Source organism: Apteryx rowi, unplaced genomic scaffold, assembly GCF_003343035.1.
Source record: "Apteryx rowi isolate R43461 unplaced genomic scaffold, aptRow1 scaffold_109, whole genome shotgun sequence".
Classification (NCBI taxonomy): domain Eukaryota; kingdom Metazoa; phylum Chordata; class Aves; order Apterygiformes; family Apterygidae; genus Apteryx; species Apteryx rowi.
In genome coordinates, this window is record NW_020447297.1 from 26,340 (window position 1) to 43,547 (window position 17,208).

General features: G+C 49.6%; 1 protein-coding gene across 2 annotated transcripts in view; it reads left to right on the forward strand.

Moving 5' to 3' along the window:
• Window positions 1–9,501: 9,501 nt before the first annotated feature.
• The window catches only part of LOC112969323 (mitogen-activated protein kinase kinase kinase 3-like), a 68,560-nt gene continuing 60,853 nt past the window's right edge, over window positions 9,502–17,208 (forward strand). For both annotated transcript variants that reach the window (XM_026072514.1, XM_026072525.1), the window contains exon 1: window positions 9,502–9,546. The gene's annotated coding sequence lies outside the window, so the exon portion shown is untranslated. The remainder of the gene's footprint in view (window positions 9,547–17,208) is intronic.

Here is a 17,208-nt window from a genome sequence, read left to right on the forward strand (position 1 = left end):
GCGGAGCGGGGAGCGGAGCGGAGCGGGGGCGCCCGGGGGCGGCGGCCTCGGCTCGGCTCGGCTCCCCCGGGCGCTCGCGGCGGCTGCCCCGGTTGGGGTCCGCGGCTCGTGTTCCCCAGCGCTGCCACGAGCCTGCCCGGAGCAGCTGCCTTACAGCCCCCGAACGTGCATATACACTTATATATATATATGTGTGTGTGTGTGTGTATGTATGTCTATAAAATTGCGTGTGTGTATGTATATGTATGTATATAGCATCATGTTCTCAGGATGCATTAACCCACCGGGCCAGGCACAACACAGTTATATCACCCTTTTGCGATTGCTTGGGTCCTGTTGTGATGCCAAGTGTCYGACACACGTCCGGACGGCGCAGTGCCCGTGCCGGGGTGCTGCGGGAGCGCCTGGCGAGCCCTCGCCCTCCGAGCTCGCCGGGCAAGCAAAGTCCGGTGGCGCGAGCTTGGCGCGGCGAGGATGAGGAGGCTGTGTGGAGGAAGGCTCAGCGGCCGGAGCGGCAGCTGTTGGGCGCTCGGCTCTTCCCCGGGCAGGTGCGCGGTGGGAGTGACAGCGTGGGCCGGCGGCATCRGGAAGCGGCCCGACTCTCTCGCTGTGCCCCGGCGGAGCGAGCCGGTGCTGAGCCGATGCTACGGAAGAGGTTGCGTTGCCAGCGCCCGACCTTGGCGTTGCAAGGCTGGGCTGGGAGTGCAGGGGGAAGTTGTGTGCCGGGCTGAAGGCTCGCCGGGCCACGTAATGTGCGAAAGGGTGGCTTCCCCTGGCCAGGTGCTCCTTGGAAAGAAGCATGTTTGTTTATTTATATATATATATATATATATATATATAGTTTGTATAGACCTGCTTCTGGTTCAGATCGTGCCAGGGACTGTTGAATGCATCGGTGCACAGACAAAAACGCAGGGCGCCCTCCCCTGCGGCAAGCACGGAGGAGAGGCCGGGGCTGGGAATGGGGAGCTGGGAGAGGAGGAGGGTCTTTCTCTGGAGAGCTGGGATTTGTGCCGAGTTCRGGGGATCCCAGGGATCTCCTGGGTCAAGCCCTTCTGCCTCTCCTGTGCCTGGGAGCCATTTAGCAGAATTTCCTTTTGTGGTGACTTGCAGATTTTTCCCACTCGGCGTGTGCAGTTTGATGTAGCTCCGTGCACGCCTTGGGCACGGGAAGCTCTCCTCACTTGCACGAGAGACCGGCTTCGTTTGCAGACTTGCACGTGACTGTCTGTCTTGTGACAGTAGTTGTGTCCGAGGGTTTTCAGACTCCTAGTTGGGAATTAATTATAACAGGCATTTCCAGGTCTCCCAAGGCTCCTGCAGGATCGGGGCTTCCCTCTGCAGCCGGGCACAGTCCTTGCCTTATGAAGGGTTTGCAACTTGTAAAAGCTGCTCCGTCGGAGATGGGATGCGTGGCGTGTTTTCCGCATCTTCCCGTACCAAGGCTCTCTTAGACCAGGACCCTCTTAGATCCTGAGACCCAGAGCCACAAAAAGGGGAATATGGAATTCAATTTGGTTATTTATTTTTTTTTCTTCCACTAGCCTTTAGACACTGTTTTCTTGGAAAAGCTATAAATGGCCCCCCGATCCCAAACCTGTCAGACTTGCCACGAATCCCCAGACTGCATTTATTTATTTTTCCCGTTTAAGCGCTGTAAGGTGAAACACGTGACCAGGCGGTTTCTGCAAATGCCTTCAGGAAAGTGTCAAAGGAGTGATGTGTCCCGCAGCGGCGGGGCCCGCGCTCTCCTGAGCGGCTGCTCGATTTCCCACCTGCCGCTCCACCAGCTCTGCAGCTCTGTGTGCTCCATGCACGCCGGTCAAGATCGTGTTTCTTTCTGGTGCCTTTTTCCACCTTCTCCAAGCAYCTGTTTTTGCACGCTCGATGCGTGCCGGGCTGCCATCGGAAGCGGCGGGCAGCGCGGTATCACGGCCCCCACAGCCGCTGGAGGGTGACGAGTCCGCGACGCTGCGCCTGAGCGCTAACACAGTTTGTGATTCTGCGCTCTTGTGTGCTGGGCTCGTCCACCCGCCTGGCTGACTTTGAAGGTTACGGCGTTGCAGTCAGGATTTACAGGTTCCCGTTTGACTCTGGATTTAGTTTCCGCGTGGTTTTTAGGCTAGTTGCATGTGTGTGTTTGTTTGTGGGKTTTTTTTTTTCCCCCGGGTGTCTTCCCTTGCCGCTCTGTAGCGCGCTCCGTGGCTGCCTGCGCTGGGGGAGCTGTGGATGCCGTCCGCTCTCATCGGATGCTCTGACTTTGCCAGATGCGAGACGCAAGTGCCAAGTAGCATCCCGGTTTTGCTTGAAACGCCATCTCCGCGGGCTTGGCCAGCGTCCCATGCTGCACGAGTTCTCATGTGATGCGGTAAACGCTGTGGCTGGCATCCGACATGTGCCGACTTTCCCCAAAAGAGACAAGGCGAGTGCATTGCTGCCAGGCGAGCACATGTGCTTGCGCTTTTTTGTTTGTTTTCCGTCCCTCCCCGCAGTTCTGAGCCGCTCTGGCCGAGCCATCTTGCTATTAATCACCGTGAAAATACCCCTGATGTCCAGCCAAATCCATCTTGCCCATCTGATCTTTAATAATGCAGGAAAGAAAAAGCCAAGATCCCTCAAAGAGGAGGGTGCCCTCTTCTTCAAAGCAAATTACTCGCTGCAAAATAATCACCTGTTGTGGTGAAACCTGGGAAGGGAGGACAAGTGCGAGAGAGCTCTCCTGTGATATCGGAGAGCTGCGGGGGGTGCACAGCCTCCGCACCCCGCTGATGGTGCCAGCACGACAGTGTGGAGCCCCCGGACGGAGAGGAGGAACAGTTTTGTGCATGTAACTGGCTGAGCCACGTCTGACCCTGCGATGCTGCAGCTCCAGCGAGATCCCATCCCGGTGCAGCACAGACCGGCTTTGTTTTGTGCTAGGAGTGTTCCCCAGCTGGCAGGGGTATTGCCTCTGGCCCAGCGCCTTTTTTCCGATGGGGAAAGGATTTTTGGGCAGCACAGTTGGCCTGGAAAGCTGAACGCCTCTTGCCCTCCCAGGTGCTCGGAGCCTGTGCTGCYGTTCCCAGGGAAGGACGCTGGGGCTGGAAGCCCGGCTGAGCACACAGAGTTGGATGCTGCAGCATCAGCATGGCCCACGTTGGGTTAAGTGGAGGAATTTGGCCCAAAGCCGACTCACCCTCTGCAGCAGCAGACGTGGGGGGAAGTCTTCACCGAGCCGGGGGCATGTGGCTTTGCAGTTAGCCGGCGTCTTCTAGCAGCCCTTGCCGCTGCTTCCTCTTCTCTGTGATCTGCTGTGGACGAGCTGTTGCATGTCATCGCTGCGTCAGGTCTCAGGTGCCAGCTTGTGTTTGAGGCATCTTAATGCAGCTGCTACTGGGGAGGCCGCCAGGGGGGCTGGACGAGCAGCAGTGGGGCTACCCGGAGCGTTTGACCTGGACTTCCAGGGCTTTTAGAAGTCAAGGCTGAAAGGTGTGCTTGTCCTGCCAAGAACAGAGAGATTCAGCTCCAAAACCCATTCCCTAAACACTTCTTCCTTCCCTGGAAGATTCCCAAATAGATGTTAGTGAAGACCAAGTAACTCTGAATTTAATGAGAACCTGTAGTAGGCTAGAGCTTGTCCTGCTCTCCTGAGTTAAACAGAAGCCAACATGGATTTTAACGCCCCTTGCTTGTGAAGCATGGATATTTCTGCAGAAGGATTCAGGAGAAGTGGACCTCACCCACAGAAGGACAGTGAGATTTATCACTTCAATGAAAGCTCCCCCGTTTCATATGCTCCAGCCTGGCAGAAGATCTGGCACAGCCTAGGAAGGAAAAGCCACAGCAGCAGTGAAAACAGAGGGTGGAGCCGAGCCAGACTTTGGCTCGGTGCCGTAGAAATTGCATGAGACAAAGTCCAGCGAGTAGCGTGCCCAGCGAGGCAGGCCAGGGCTGTGCGTGGCTAGATCCTGGAAGGAGCCAGTCAGCCTTCTGCGTGGGATGCTGTGCAAACAGCAGGCGTGTGGGCCGGGCCCTCGGAGGGATGGGTGGATGGACGGAGTTCAGGTGGTGCTTAAAGATGAAATAGCTTGAAAAAATGGCTCTGGTTGGGTGGAGCCCAGGCTGCTGTACAAACCTGCTATGGCCAGGAGCCTCCACACTATGTAACAGTGACCTGTTTGGTAACTAGATGCTTCAGGGGAAAAAAGACTGGATAGAATTGCTCTGGGAGAGTGTCTGGTGGAACGAAAAGTCTTTGCAGAGGAGGGAGGAAAGTCTTAAATCCAGCGCACTGAAAGGTATTTGTGGCCTCTGACATGCTCTGAGTGCTCCTGCCCTACACCTAGAGCTAGGACTGTCCTGGAGTGATTGCATTTGGGTGGCTGTCTCATCCGTGTGGAGGTATTTCTTGTGCAGAGGCTTCCAAGTGTTTGTAAATCCCCAAGGAGCTATTAAAATTTTTGCATGTAACAATTGCTGATAGCCCAAACATCAGGATTTGGGGGGGGGGGAAATGACTTTTGTCTTATGTTACAAGTTCTGTTCCTGCCAGTCCCGCTGTGGAGGTTCGGAGGGAGAGATGTCTTCTCTGAGGTATCTGCTGAGACCTGGCACGCTCCTGCACGTGGAAGTCACTGAGCAGTGAGCTTTTTGCGATGCGGATGCTGGATTGCTTGGATTACTTATTGCTTTTGCAGAGGGCAGGAGTCAGATCGTAGATGATGTAAATCAGCAATAACTGAGTGCCCTTCATGATGATAAAAGCCTATGAAATCTAGTAGAGATTCAACCTGTTTGCAGGGTGCTGTTGCACCTTTTGCTCTGCAAGGTTGCAGCAGAGATGCTCTATCCCAAGCCGTGAGGACCCTGCACAAGGGTGATGGGCACATCAGACTCATGCTCGCTTTTGCTGGCTCTTGCTAATGGGTGAATCTTGCCTGCGATACAGATTAACAGTTTGAAACATCTGCTGCACTGGGGGAACCCAAGTGCTGTGATAAGGGAGGCTTGGGGAGAAGGTGTAGAGTGAGGGCCATTTAGGCTAGTGATCAAGGTCAGCTGAAGGAAAGGGGTGCCTGTGTGCAGAAAAACCCTGTTTTATTCTTCTTCTGCCAGTCTCTCACTTACTGCTCTCTGCCACCATCCCAAGAGTGGCCTGGCTGGGGGGGACTGTCCCTTTTTTGCATGCTGAGTCAGTGCACTGTTATTGTGACCAGTGGCAGAGTTATAACTCATCTTGGGATCTGCAGCAGAAATAATGTGGCTGATGTGGCAGTGCGTAGCTGGATGGCGGTGTGTAGGTTGGGATGGKGGATCTAAGCAGTCTGTGAATTGCAAGTGATGAATAACCACTACTTGGAAATCAGAGATCAGATTTTTTGCCTTGCTTCCTTTTAGGTTGATCAATGCACTGAGATACTGTGGAGCTGTGAAGCAGGGCCTATTTTGCTGAACTGGTGAAACATCCTTCAGTAAAGCTACGAGGCTGGTCCAAGCTCCTAGACAGCTTTTCTTGCTGATGCAAGATGCTCGCATGTGTTTATGTAACTGCATTGTTTTGCAGTTGCTACCTAGGCTGGCCCAAGAGGAGTCTCAGATTCCAGCAACTGCAACCTTGACGTCTTCTGTTTAAGTTTCAGTGCAGAAATATGGTATCGATCCCTCTATTACAATCCTTTTGCTGGATTTCAGTTTGGAGAGTGGCTTTTGGAAAACCCAGGTGACCGGTTAATAAACCAGAGGAATGTATTTGCTGCTTCTTGGTCTTATTCCTTCAATGCTGGTGCTCATCGAGTAGTAAGAGTCATTTGAGAAATATGCAAGATATTTCAGTTATTTCTGGTTGGAGGGTGCTGGTGGCAAATAAGAGATAAACAGAGACTGTATTGAGCTGTGCTTAGCTTATTGCATCATTGGTTTTATTGGAAGGTTCAAGGTCCAGCTCTGAATGTTGTTGCTACCCGGGATAAACCCAGCAGCAGGGTGCATTCAGGCTGCTCCCGAGTTGTGCTGTGTTTTGCTGCGGGGATCAGGGTAGGGGAAGAGTCATTTTTATGGCTCTCACTTGTGTATTCCTTCTGAATGGCACTGTGCTTTGGGGAATTTGAGAGAGCTGGCAATGAGGTGCCTGGATGGAAAAGCCAGGAAAGGGGTTGAACGTGTGTGCTTTTTGAAACGCTGGATCGTAATTCTCCCTACACTACCCTTCCCGCCTCCTGATTGCTGGAGTTGGATTAGCGGTTAGATGCATTTGCTTTGGTGTTGGTCCCAGGAGCTTGCTCTGGGCACAGACTGTGGTTTGTGGTGGCCGCAGGGCTTCAGTTGCGGTGTCTTTGAAGAAATATGATGGGGCAGGTCCTGTTCTGCTTCTTCCGTGGGCTGGCACTCAAAAACGCTGCCCTCGGCTCCTGTTGATCCCAAGGAGCTGTTCTTTGGCAGGAGCCGGTGTCTGATGGTGGCAGCCTCGTGTAGCCCTTTCTCCTCTTGYGTCCCACTGGGTATTGTGGCTGGCGGGGGCAGGTATCTCTGCCCGATGCTCTCTCCATCTCCACGTCCTCAGCTTTCTGCTAGGATGGCTCAAGCTGGCTTTGCTGGCTGGGAGGACCTGTTTTCCCCAGTGGGACTGGGTTGATGCCTGCTTGCTCCCTCTGTGCAATACAGTCATTTTTGACTGTGCTGCCCAGGGGGTATGGAGTGCTCCTGAATGCTGACTTGAGTTGTGGGTGGCTCCAAAGCAAGTACAGCTGTGTTGTTTTCTATGTAACTGAATGATGAAGGTCTCATTCTGCAGACTGGCTTGGCCTCACCTTGCTTGGCTGAAGTGTGAAGGATCTGAGGAACTATGCCCACTCTTGCTTATTTTTGTTTGGGGTGGGGAGAGGAAATGCTTTGCTTGCTGGGGCTTTCCCTAATGCTCTCCCCATAGCACTGAAATGTTGAAGAGCCCCACACAACGCCTGTGTCTCCTTCACTGTGTTACCTGCTGATGACTCAAGAAAAAGAGAGAAGATACTTAATCACTGCAGTATTTCAGTGACTTGCTAACATCAGGTGCCCGTCTGCTCGCCTTTGGGATGCAACGGTGCGGAGTGAAGACGTGTATTTTTGTTTGCAATTTGTGTGGGAGGAGACAAGATCAAACAACTGGCTTTTGGATCTAGTGTGCAAGGCGCTGAAAATGGCAACCGTCTTCATCTCTCAAGGGAAGCCAGGGATGAGCTTGTTTCAGTCTTGGTCTATGTCTAGGAAATCCTGCACAGAAGAACTTCCCCTTCAGAAAGCAAGTACTGCTGTCCTGGGGAGGTGGTGTAATAAACTGCACTTTTCATCCTGGACTGCTGCTGAGCGTCAAGGAGGTTGGGGACCTCAAAAGAAGGAGCGAGACCTCCCGTACCCAGCTTGTCGCCGTATGGGAAATCAGCGTGCCTCTTGCAGTGTGCCTTGCCAGGGAGGTCCAATTCAGTGTCTTGTCTCTGCATGAGTTTCTCAGGCAGAGGTGGCTGTGTATTTGCTTCAAGGACTTGTCGAGAGGTGACAAAGGTGTGAGGTTGTTGTGGAAGGATGCAAGAGCCTCCAAGCTAACTGGATGTGATGGAAAGTGTCTTTCTTCACTACAGGAGAAATGTTCCACCTCCCGACATGTCTTGGGCTGGATTTCTGAAAAACTCAGTCCTGGGTGTTGATGGACAATTACCACAGACATGGTTCAAGGGTCCAGGGTTGCATCACCAACTGCTGCTGTCCTTGTGGCCATGTTCAGGAGTGTCACCACAGGTCTTTGATGCCTCTGCACCAGCCTCCCTTACCCAAAGGCTGGTGGGTATGGTGGGGAAATCTTTTTTTAAAGTTGGAGATGGACTGGCTTTCCCTTTGCAGTGCTTGGATAAATCTCATGTACATTTATTGCATGAGTCTTGAGGTGTTGGTGCATGGTGGTGTTGTGCTTAGCCTCATGGTTGCATCCTTTTTATTTGTTCACAGTCCTTGAGAAATGAGAAGAGCAAATGTTTTGGCTGGGGATTAATGAAAGCTAAGTAAACCTTCCACATGCCTGTGTGCATATGTGCACAGTCATGTATGTGCATAGTCACCACAGACTCCTCTGGTTGGCCGCTTGTAGCATCCGTCTCTGCTTGCTGAGAGCCCCGGCTGGGCCTTGGGGCATCAGGAGACATCCCTGCTGCACTAGGGTCGGGGCTGTGGGGGATCCAAGCTGGTAAATCCCACTCCTGTGGCATGTCCTGTGCAACCTACTGAGAGCTAATCTCGCTGTGAGGCTCTATTTTGGGCCCATCTCTGATGTAATCTCTCAAGAAATGGTCTGCTCTTTGGCTTGCTCCTGAAAGTGTGCTTCTGGATGGGTGAGCAGTTGCTTACCTAGCATTACCAAAGCAACAAGTTGTTGCTTTCCATGACTCATGAAAATGCACTGTGGGCTCTCTTAAGAACAGATGAGATCATTTTTTGGCCAGGTCTGAGCATCTGGTTTCCTTAGCAAATAGCAGTGCGGGTGGAGGGAGGGGATTTCCAGACTCGTTTCTTTGTATCTGTGATCTGGGTTTTTGAGCTCTCCTAGAATAAAATACCAACTTCATTTAAAAAGGGGGGAAAAAAAGACCCGTGACTTTCATGTCTGTTTAGTTTTTGCAGCCTCTCTTGTTTTGCCTTATGGAAGGAAGAACTAATAACATTAGAGAAGTGCACACTGTATTTTTCTCTTAAGCAAGCAGAGAAACATTATGGGTGGCATTTTTCCTTCAGAGCCCGTCCTTTTTGGGGAGGAGAAGGAGGTGCAGAGGAAAATTGTGCAAACAAATCCATAAGACTGTAGGGTTTTTTTTGTTAAAGCTTGCTCAAGCAGAGGATTCTTTGAACATATAGTGCTGCAGAAAGGTAGAGTGTTGGCAAGAGGGATTTGGTGTCTGATCAGTGTGACTTTTGAGACCCTTGATTTGCTTTCTGGTTACGTCTGTTTAATCTAAAAGAAGCAATATTTGCAGGGGCTGAAGGTGCAAGATGGACATTAGCTGCAGAAGAATCACATCTTTAATAGCTGTATGGTAACTTCGGGTAAGGAGAAGGTCCCCAAGTGCTTTACAGCCTCTGCAACCAGGCTGCAGCCGCCTCTGCAGAAGAGCTGCCTTTCAGGTGGAACATCTCCTTCTTGCCCAGTTTAGCTGCCAAACGCAGGTGCCTGAGAGCAGGCAGGGAAGAGGGAGGAGAAATCCTCGGTAGGCAGAAGGTAGTTGTTGGAGATGCGCACAGCATTGGGTTTAATGCTCCTGCGCTTTGAAGGTGGCAGTAGGAGCAAGGGCTAGGCTTGTTAAACCTGGTGTGCACAGCCGCGTCAGCTGACTCCAGGAATTTAATAGACGCGGACTGACCTCTCGTCGTGCGCACGCTCCCTGCTGTAGTTACGTCTTTGGGCTGCAGCAGGCAAGTGCGTGTCCCCGCACCTTGGGGAAGCGGGCAAGATCTAGCCTGGGGCAGTGGGTCTGTCCCGGGAACCCCAGGAACACAGAAGCATAACCGGCTGGCCTGTGAGGGGGCAGCGACGTTACCGAACAGGTTTGGGCTCACTTCCTCATACTTGCGGAGATGAGATAAGATAGAAACACCAAAATGTTCGCCAGCAAGAGCAGCGAGGCTTCCTCATTCTGCGGGGCAGGAACAGCCGACTCGGTGTCGGCGCTGGCTGCGCCGCTAACGGAAAGCAAGCTCTGCCTGCTCGAGGAACAGCGTGATTCGGCTGAAGTCAGCGGCGCTGTATCCTGCCCTTTGGATCTGGAGCGCTTGTGCGTCTGCCCCAAGCCGCTCTGTGCACTGTGAATTCTCGGATCCTTCCGTTTCTCTGCACCTTGTTTAGCTAGCTTTGGGCAGAGTGGGTGAACACTCCTGATCTAATCAAAAGTATAGCTTTTACCCCCTTTTTCCACCTACACAGTGTACTCTGTTCATAGCTCAGCAGCGATCCCAGTCTTCTAGGTCTTGATATTTTCCTTTTATGCAGAAAAGGAAATAAAGGCGACCTGCAGTCTGCTCGTGTTAATGGTGCTTGTGGCTGTTGGACTGCAGGGACGAAGTTCGCTACTCTTAGGCGGTGGGTAACCGCAGCCCAGCACACAGCCGGCTGGGTGGCTGAAGCGTTAAACCCCGTATGTGTTACGTGGATTTAGTGCAGGACAATCTTGTTGGAGATGACCGGGTGTAGGGTGTTCCTCTGCCCCCTGGGCTGGCCATCCTGAGTGCTGGGTCACTGCTGCACTGAGCTCTGCCTTCTTTTGCTCTCGGTGGTATTTCTGCTGGGCGAGTCCCACCAACGGGTGTAAATCTGGTAGTTTTGGTGAACGGAGGATGCCAGCAGACAAGCTGGAGGGCTGGAGTCAGCCGGAGTAGCTGACTTCCAGGGCTTTACCTGACCTGGTGCTGCATGAAGGAAGCGAAAGCAAGCTTTGGCAAGCTATTTTTTTTCATTCTTTTTTCTTTTTTTTCCCCTGCTTTCTTTTCTTCCTGTTGTACCTTCATCTTGCTCCCTCAATGCATAATGCAATGAATTGGGTTTGGTTAGAGAGGCCGCCACCTGAGCACCTCCAAGGGCCTTGTAATTTCTAGGCAGGAATTGCTAAAAAGAGACGAATTTTCTCATCTGTAATTTACCGACAGGGATGTTGAAGCCTCCCTGCCCCTCAACCAAGTCATGTTCCCCCAGTCTAAGGTTTCCAGTACATAGATAGCATTGGGCAAAGAGAGTTCATCATCACGTTCCTTCCTCCAAAAAATAAGTAATTGAATTTAAAATATTGTTATTCTTTTTTTTCATTTGAGCATTTTAGACTTTATGGCTTTTACACTTCTTCTTTCTTCAACTTTGACATCTACAAGTCTTTTTTCCTTTCTTTTCTGTTTTAAAAAAAAAAAAAAAAAAGGAAGTGGAATTCTAATGTAATCTTGTGACTTCAGGAGCTGGGTACTTCATGAAAAGCACCCAATTATGTGAGAACAGGCAATGCTTGGGGTCATGCTGTGGTCCAACAACTGAAAAAAAAATAGAAGCAGAACCATCTACTCCTGACTCCCCTTTCCAGTGTTGTGATCAGTGAATGAATGTTGCTTCCCCAGTGGTGGATGTCTGCCCTGTTGCAAGAGGAGATATAGATTGTGTGTGTGGCTTCTTTTTTTTTTTGGGGGGGGGGGGAAGGGTATTTATTTTTCTTTACCTAGTATGAGTTTTTTTTCCTTCCATGATGGAGGTTCTTGAAGCTTTTGATTGCTCTTTGGGTTGTTTGGGGTGTTCTCTTGTGGGAATCTGGCAAATTGCTGCATGCTTTGCTTGAACATGTTTTGCAGAGGGTGGCGTACTGCATCTGCTGGATCACTGTTCTCTGCCTGACTGCACTACTTCTGCATTTTTAAACTAAGAAGGGGCCTTGCTGATGAATCAAGGCCAATGCAAATTGCAATATAAGCTATGTTATCCAAGTTGCATTGGATTCTCCTCTTGCCAATCCCCCCTTTTTTTTGTTTTTGAATTGGGTTTCTAACTGTTTCAGGAGACTAGCAGTGGCTGGTTGATGGGAGGAACTGCTTCTGTCTGTTCTCTTGCCAGCCTGCTTTCTGCAAAAGCATACTGAGTGCTTCTCCACACTAGACAGGATCAGATCTAAATGTTCAGAGAAGTACAAATACTGCGATAATACAGAAATGAGGTTCCTCTGCTGCTTGTGGCTGCTAGGACAGGAATTGGGTGACTTGGTTGGGTGCCTTTGAGCTCACCGAAGCTGAAAGCCAGGCAAATGTGAGTTCTTCTTTGCTTAACTCTCCTTAGGCAAGTCCTGTTAGCATGAGTGAAATAAGAGCAGGAAAACAAAATGTCTTCAGAGGGCAATGCTCTGCCAACCTAAACGAGTGAGCAAAGCCAGCACGTTTCTTTACAACGTGGGAGATATTTATTCTGTGACTAAGCACAAAAGTTGAGAGATGGAAAAGGTCCTATTAGATCATCTAGTCCGCCTCCCTGCTGGCATGCAGTTTTTCTCCCTGGAGAATATTTCTGAATACGCTGTAGGACAGAAGGGAGTCCTTTACCCAGGACACTATGTAGGACTAACAGGCAGCTTGTGCGGGTGAGGAACGTGTGTGTGTGTGTGACTCTGCTTGCCGTGCATGGTTACTTGCAGCAACAGGATTTTATAGTAAAAGAGCTGAAAGCCCTTGACTCGACATTCCTTGCATGCTTGGAGCTTTCCTGGTGACTTATTGGAGCTCTGTTTGTGCAGGCGTTAGCTTGTCTTTTTTTAAACATTCTAGGAATAAGCTAATTTTGCCTTTATATTTACGATGAAGTAGATGGTTCGAAACCCAATCATAATAGAAGAAAATGAGAAGCCTTTTGGTACGGAGAGGTCAGCCAGCTAGATATCTGCGCAGCTGGCCTGGCCTTGGTGCGCCAGGATCTRTGATGGTGGGGTGTAAAGCCTCTCGGAGGACGTGTCAGGAAGGTGCAGGTGGAAATGCTGTCGCTATGACAGGCGGAGCAGTTCTGGAATTTCAGGCAGCAGCCTGGAGACCATCAACACTTCTTCATTTATTATTCCTTAGAATGTGCAACCAAAGCATGGCCTCATGCATATACTCTTTAACCCCCCTCCTCCTGATTTAATCTGTGGCTGAGAGCACTTAGCCTCTCCCAGGACTGAAATCACAGATTCTTGAGTGCAAAAGGGCTGATTCTGTTCTCACCTGGACCCTGATTGAGGGAAGACTTGGAGCACATGCTGAACATGGCTGGAGAACTGGAGCAGAAATTTCCTACTGGGACATGTGCTGACCTGCCCTCCTGGTTTGAGACTGCTGGGTTTTGCATTTTGGATAACTCCACTGATTCCAAGGATGTCTCCTGGTTTACGCTGGTCTGAGATCAGTATTTGGGTTTGGAAGCCAGGCCTGGTCTGCAGTATGGGTGAGCAACCAGGCTTCTGCCTCATCGAGGTGTGTTTTGCTCGTGGTAGCACTGTGTTGGGCCCCTGGGGTTGTGCTTTGGCCTGATGATCTGTTTCCTGACACTGCAGTGTGTTTTAGGTAATTTTCTGCAGGTATTATGGGATCACACTGAGCTGTTTACTCTGTTTAGTCAGGAGATGCTACCCCCTAAATCCACAGGAGATATGGGCTGGGTGTTCCATGGTACAGACCATGTCCCTGGCAGCAATGGTCTTTCTCTTGGCATGTTCTGTGGAAGTGACAGTGTCACAGATGACATTTTCCAGGAAAACTTCCAGCACTTGTAAATGAGCTCTGAGATGCGCTTTGCCTCCCTCTCAACAGCCAGACATCTTCTAGGGAGGAGGGAGCTGGATCAGGGCACAGTGCATGCAGGGAGCAAATCTGCCTTATTATTACTTAATTTAGAGAAATCTCTGTCTGAAGATGTAAAAAGCAATTGCGAATGCTGTCTGGACACCACCTCATCAATTAGCAGCGTTAARTGCTCAGCAGGGAGGCTTAATTAGAAAACTAAAATCTTTCCATCGTGACAGCCTTCTGGTTTCCATTGAAATGCAACTGAAGAACTGGAAAGGCTTCTGTGTTTTGTTGTGATATTCAGGCATATGTTTCTTTCCATCCTGGAGATTAATTCTGTCTGTCTGTAACAGGGCCGTGGGAATCAATATTGAATTGTACTGAGAAAACTATTTCTTCAGAGCTCTGTTCTAAAAGTAGTTGGCTGTTTCCCCACTGTGCCTAGTAAGTGACCTGGTTTTGGAGCAGCTGAGCAACTGCTGCTTTCACGGTCCTCAAGCTCGGAGGTGTTGTGCAGCTGCCCTGACAATTCAGGGTTGGTCCGTGGTGTCCGGAGGGTGATGGGCTTCTCCCTTCAGAAAGTCTTTGGGTCAAACTTCCTCCGAGATGGCTGAAGACCCTCAACCTTCTGCTGGCTGTGACTTTCCATTGCACAGCACCGGAGCTGGCAAGCTGTAGGAAAGGAAATTACTCATCGCTCTGCAGACTGTGCTCATCATTGGTGAGCTGTCATGACCAGCCCTAGTCTGTGCAATGCTCTAAGCTGTATTTAGAGGCAAGATCTGCGTTTTCCCCRTCTTTTCCTCCCCATGTGCTTCTTCCCTGGCACTCTGTTGGTGCATGCATAAAGAAGCACAGGCAGTGTTGTCGCTCTGTTCATGGCTTGAGGAATGAAGGAAAGCCATTTCCTTCCAAGCTGCCTCGCACGAGGGTAACGGGTCACTGTTACATGATGGCAGGGTAGACCTAGGAGGCCCTGAGGGCTTTGTGCTTAGGGCAGTCCTATCTGCTCTACATGCCTGTTGGGATGTGCGAACGTATGACCACATGCTGCCAGTCTGGTTCTTGCACTGTTTGTGGCTTATTTTTGTGTTCAGCTGTATACGAAGGCAAGTGTACGTGAGTTCATGTGATACTACAGGTCAAGAGGGCAAGGAGGAGAATGAAACCCAACCCATGTGTTTCTGTTTCATAACTTCTGGTGGTGGTGTGGTGATGGACACACAAACCAACAGCTTGTGAAGGCAGCAGTCACCTGAGGCTATGCAGAAATACAGCCCTATTGYCTGAAAATACAGCCCTACTGCCTGAAAATACAGCATCCATTTTAATCTTAGCACCAAGCACTTGCTGAGTCTTACTCCCTCAGTTGGTCTAATATTAACTCAGAATTAGATGACAGAAGTGGCATGAGCCAGAAAAGGACCTCAAATTCTGTGGCAGTCTCCAGGGCTGTTCCTCAGGTCCTGGTTTCTGTGCGTGCCATGGGCCTTGTGCTTCTTGTCTGCAGGAAGAAATAAAATAACCCTGTAACTGGTTAGAGAGGTGCTGAGCAGGAAGTGGTCAATAAGTCTGTTGCACTCACCTTCACAGTCAATCGGAAAGCTGTGTTTTGATCAATCGAATCCAAATGGGCTGTGTGGGGGGGGGGGTGAAGTTGAGCTCGTTAAAGAGGATGCTGTGAAGCGGGAAGGCTGCGAGAAGGACTATTGATCACGGGTGGCTGAGGGTAAACGGTGGTACATGAGGAGGGAGGAGGCTGGTAGGACAAATGGTAGGAAATGCAGGAGTTAGCTTGTGTGCTATCAGCGGGATATTGCAAGCAAGAAAAAGTGGGTCGGTTAGCAAGTGGGCTAGTCGTGGGAGGTGGCCCAGTGACTTCAAAACCCTGAGGACCATCTGAACAGAGCTACTGCAGACACCATACGGCCTGTGCTAGCTGCCACAAGGTCTTGCTGCTAACGTAGGCGACGGGATGGACCTCCCTTCTTCCTGGTACAAAGCTTGGTCCGTCAGTGACAACCTCCACATTAGAGCATGTTGGACCACTCATAAAGTTTATAATGATTTTGGTGCTCTTAGAGATCAAAGCTACAGAGATGGTGTTGGTTCCTGGCTGTCCTCACCTTTGGGGGATTTTGGTGTCTGAGTCCCCAGAGCAAAAGCTGGCTCTCGGGCTGGGTTCTCCATTGCACTGCATTGGCTTTGCAGCTCCTGGAGTAGTACCTCATTCATGGAGAGGCTTCATTTCTGATGCCAGATAGTGGGGAAATCAGTGCTGCATAGACATCTTTCTGCCAGTTGCTTTTGCCAGAAAAAATTTTACCTTGAGACAAATGCTTTTCTGAGGATATACTTCATCTGAATGTTTTTGTATCTGTTCCTCCCTTTTGGTTTCTGCTCCTTCTTCTTCCTCTTTTTTCCAGGGACATAGAAGAAAGAGGCCTGAAACTTCACTTTTCTGAAAATACTTTTTTGATTGAAATTTCTCCCCACAAAGTCTCTTGTCATTTGAGCTGAAACATAAAAATAGCCACAAAAACCTGTGATGGAAGAAATTTTAATGCTTCTCTGCCCTGGCTTTTATTTTATATGCCCAGGGATATTCCTTCCCCCTCACTGTCTCCACTTAGTGTGTATGTTCAGGGAAACTGAAAAGGGTTTCCATTGGTGTAACTTGTATCAGAGTTTATTTCTTTGTTTTATAAGTGCACAAAAAATTTTCTGAGGACAGGATTTTGCCTTGTGAAAGGGCAAAGGATGCAGAACAGTTCTTTCCTCAAGCTGGAGACCTTCATCCTCAGCAGAGAGGACTGTAGGTTTAAGTAATCCTAGCTTGGTTGGCTTCAGTGAGATGAATGTATAAGTTTGCAGGAGATGAGGACCTGGGCCCTTTAGACTACTTCATTTCAGCACCTGATTTAAAAACTTGCTTTTAGGCACACTGGATAATGGAACTGCTTTTTGGAGGGAATCTTTGTAAGAGCTGGACTTAAGTGTGTAATCAGGGTATTGGCAATTTGGTTCAGCTCTGCTAGTGGCTGGAAGAAGCAGTTTCTCTGTAACAAATGTGAATACAGTGGAGATGCAGTTTTTCATTATGTAAACCTTGATGCAAATTAAAATCCATATAGGTGGGGGCCACGTGTGTTCTCTGGAAGTTCTCTTTGCTTGACTTCCCTTTTATATATATGTGAAATAGATTAGCTTTAGCCTGATAGGGCTGTGTTATCTGTTTGTTGCTGATAGAAGAGAGTCCTTTCTAACCCTTTGATTGTTTCCTTATTTTGTGGATTTCCAGAAGTTTGTGATCTCTGAACAAAATCAAAGCTATTTATATGCCAGTGTAGATTGCTGACTATTCCGCTAGATTTGGTAGAAGGCAAGATTATTACTGTAAAGCAAAAAATAAAACTTCTTGGAGCATGTTGTCTGCAACATTTCATTTATAAAATCATTTATGTGAAGAATAGGGGTTAGGAGGGGAAAGATTTGAAATCTCAGTGTGTTTTATAAAGGGCTGTCGTGGAAGTTAACAGCCAGCAGTCATGCAGGGTTTAAAGCTTTTATTTTTTATGTACGCATGCTGGAATCGACAGGATGGTTCAGGAGATGGTGCATTGGGTTTGCCATAACTGAACTGGCTGAACCTAGTTGCATGGGCTGGGTCACTTACCAACTGAAGGTATCTTCCATCTTGACCTGTAGAGAGAAGCACAGTCTTTCTTCTCTCAACACCACACTGAGGTTGTACAAAAGCTTTTTAATCAATTTTGAGGTGTGCCAGTAAATGGGGGGGAAAAAAACTTCAATTCATGCATGTTCATACAGAACTGCTTGCTGGCTTTCATGCAATGTAGTTTTTGGAGCACTGGCTTGCCCCTTACGTGAGCTGTGGTGATGCATGTACGTCACCTCTTGCTCAGCAAC